At 38.8% G+C, this 3,765-nt stretch overlaps 1 pseudogene; it reads left to right on the forward strand.

Moving 5' to 3' along the window:
• The first annotated feature begins 523 nt into the window (after positions 1–523).
• On the forward strand, positions 524–1,465 carry LOC144462675 (odorant receptor 131-2 pseudogene; annotated as a pseudogene).
• Positions 1,466–3,765: the final 2,300 nt, after the last annotated feature.

The following is a 3,765-nucleotide window of genomic DNA, read 5'->3' on the forward strand; positions in this document are numbered from 1 at the left end:
GCTCCACAGAAGACATTCGTTGTTTGAACACCATGGAGGGTGTGGTGACCTGCTCTATTTAAACCAGCATCCTTATTAGAAGCTTGACATTGAGTTTTTATCATTTTGTAAAAAATTGAATTTTCTATTGACACTATTGGATCACAAAATGACATTTGAACTGACTTATATCAGTACCTTAAAAACTTGTGTGTTTACTTAGAAAACAAATGTGGCCCTCTATCTGGAGATGATCGGTAAAGATGATTAACATGTCAGTTGATATCTCTGTGTCCTATCCTTGCTCTGTGTGCATTGATGTGTTTATACTGAGTGGATGAACGTAAGATGTGACATGATATGGTTTAAAGGTTGCATGACAGCCTGTGTTACAGACTGCCAAGATAAATGTGCATGTCCTTTTCTTTTTAACTTGTTATTATTTGATCTTTTAATTTTGAATGTTGTTTGTACATCTGTAATGCACTGTTTGTTCTAATGCTGAAAAAGCAATAAAAAGATAAATCATAAAAAGAAAACAGATATGACCTATAACAACTCATCGATTGGTGGTGAGTCTTTACAGCTGCAGTACAGTTACCGGGTCATTATTGTGCAGCTCCTAGTGATGATTTTTCTTTGCATCAACCTTTTGCTCATTGTGACCTTTTTTAAAAAGGAGTTCTTCTACACAACTACACGTTACATCTTATATGCTGTCACACTACTGTCTGATAGCTTTGTATTATTAATGTCTGATGTCCTTCTTATCTTGACCTTTTTTCAAATTACCATGCATGTTTGGTTATGCATCATCATCACTGTTCTGGTATTTATGTATATGATGCTCACACCAGTTACTCTGACAGCAATGACCCTGGAGCGCTATGTGGCCATATGCATGCCCCTGCGCCATGCAGAGTTGTGCTCCACACGCAGTGCTATAAACTGTATCCTCATCATTCACGGCCTCAGCTCTGTACCCTGTATTGTTGTCTTCTCCAACTTCTTTGCATCAGCTTCTCTAAGCTTTTATGAACAACACAGTGTATGCTCTATAGAGATATTCATGTTGTTCAGATGGCAGGATCATATTAGGTCAGCTGTACATCAGATTTACTTCTTGATTATGTGTATTCCTATTGTATTCTCCTATGTTAAAATAATGAAAGTGGCCAAAACTGCATCAGGAGAGAATAAAAAGTCAACACGGAAAGGGCTCAGAACAGTAATTCTTCATGCTTTCCAGCTGCTGCTCTGTCTCATCCAGCTGTGGTGTCCATTCATAGAAGCTGCTGTACTTCAGATTAATTTCAGCTTATTCATCAGTGTCAGGTACTTTAACTACATAATGTTTAGTCTCGTTCCACGATGTCTCAGTCCTCTCATTTATGGCCTCAGGGATGAAAAGTTTTTTCTTGAACTGAAAAAGTATGCTTTCTTTGGCTTGTATAACAAAAAAGTACTGAGAATGGCTTTGATCTAGTTTCTACGTACTTAAGATTTAAAATGTTTTGTGACTGTGATTTTACTGCTATGATGAATATAATGTCAACAAAACATTAACCCTGAGGTATGAAAAACTTAAACTACAGCTTAAACTGAACACCTTTTTTAAATTCATGTATTTGCATATTTTACATGACTGGATTTAACAGGTCTTTGCCTCATAAATGCAGCTTATTATAGATCTGTGTAGCAAATAACCTTGTTATGAATTAATATGTTACACGTACTAAAAGGACAACTGTTTTACCAATAAATACTTACAGTTTATACACTGTGACCTTGGCCTATACTATATAAGTTGTGTTTTGCATTTTTAAATCCAATTTATGGTTTCACAGTTCTCACCACTTATCTCGTCATCTGATTCATACCATGGTCAAGATTTCCAAAAACATACACACAACACTATAAAAGACACCAGCTCTGTAACAATACTATTTGGCCTGTTTTTCTTCTAAATCATGTTTGGTACCAATATATTCTCCAATGTTCTGATAAGACCACAGCATTTTCCCACAAAAATACAGCGCAGTGCTTCATCAGTGGAGTGATCTTAACACGTAAGCCATGCAGGTTTCCATTCACTTGTAGTGCAAACTATAACTGCTTTTACAGAACATCTGCAAAAGAAAATTCAAATGAATGTGTGTTTTCATCCATTGTCTTTATATGAATAGAAGAAGTTGAGCACATCAAGACAATGGATAAGGTTTTGGCGGTATGACTGTATTATGGTATACCAGGGTATAGTTTGACTGAAAGATATAAGAGTGCCCAGCCTTCTGTTTCCCCCAGGTTGCCCTCTAGCAGCGTTAACTATGTTAGCTCTGATAGCACCGTCAGCAGTTTTAGCACGGCTAGTGGTGCCACCATAGTTTACAATGCTGAAGGGGTTTTGTGGCTTTAATTAAAGTTGCTTACTCACTGGAGCTTCCTGGGGGAAGACTGCCATTACCAGTGGTGACCGCAAGCAAGCGGCATTGCTAGCAAGCTTCTGTCCAACCCAGCTGGTGCACAGTGCAGAGCAGACAAGGATAATGTAAACTAACCAGTGGAGACTGGAAGGTGGGCAGTGGGCACTATCTTTCCGTATGCAGCCATGGCCAGAGACATTATGTTTTTTGTGTTGTCCAACCAGTCAGCTGTCTGTTCCATTCTTGTGAACGCTATATATCAAGAACACCTTGAGGGAACATCTTCATATTTGGAACAAACGTCCACCTGGACTCAATGATAAACTGAATAGATTTTGATGGTCAAAGGTCAAAGTCACAGTGACCTTACGTTCATCTCATTGTCATAAACACGTTATCTTAAGAGGGCCTTAATGGAATTTCCTCAAATTTGGCAAAACATACACCTGGATTCAATGATGAAATATTTTAGTGTCAAAGGTCAAGGTCACTGTGACCCCGTGATTCTCGTGAATGTTATATCTCATGAAATGACTTGAGGGAATTTCCTTAAATTTGTCAAACACGTCCCCTTGGACTCAAGATGAACTGATTTGCATTTTGTAGTTCAAGCTCAAAGGTCAAGGCCACTGTGACATCAGAAAACATGTTTTTGGTCATAACTCAATCAATCAATCAATCAATCAATCAATCAATTTTATTTATAAAGCCCAATATCACAAATCACAATTTGCCTCACAGGGCTTTACAGCATACGACATCCCTCTGTCCTTTGGACCCTCACAGCGGATAAGGAAAAACTCCCCAAAAAAAAACCCTTTAACGGGGAAAAAAAATGGTAGAAACCTCAGGAAGAGCAACTGAGGAGGGATCCCTCTTCCAGGACGGACAGACGAGCAACAGATGTCGTACAGAACAGATCAACATAATAAATTAACAGTAAACCATATGACACAATGAGACAGAGAGAGAGAGAGAGAGAGAGAGAGAGAGAGAGAGATGCAGGACAGACGGTAATGACAGTAGCTTACAACAACATTAATGAAAGTAATAGTATTTTAATTAATAATAATATATTAATATCTGATAGTATACATGTGTGACAATAATCATATGTGTATAATAACAGTAGAAGTATGACTAATGATAACAGCAGCAGCAGGAGGCATCTGGCAGGACCACGGCAGCAGCACAACCACACATGTCACACTATCCAGGCACCGCTGCAATACGAGTTAACCTGAGAGACAGTGGAGCACAAAGGCTCCGGAGAAGAAGCCGAGTTAGTGACATCCAGAATGACCGCAACAGGAAGATGATTCCGCAGAAGAGGAGCCTGATAGCTGAAGGCTCTGGTTCCTGA

The sequence above is a fragment of the Epinephelus lanceolatus genome, chromosome 4 (genome assembly GCF_041903045.1).
Source record: "Epinephelus lanceolatus isolate andai-2023 chromosome 4, ASM4190304v1, whole genome shotgun sequence".
Classification (NCBI taxonomy): domain Eukaryota; kingdom Metazoa; phylum Chordata; class Actinopteri; order Perciformes; family Serranidae; genus Epinephelus; species Epinephelus lanceolatus.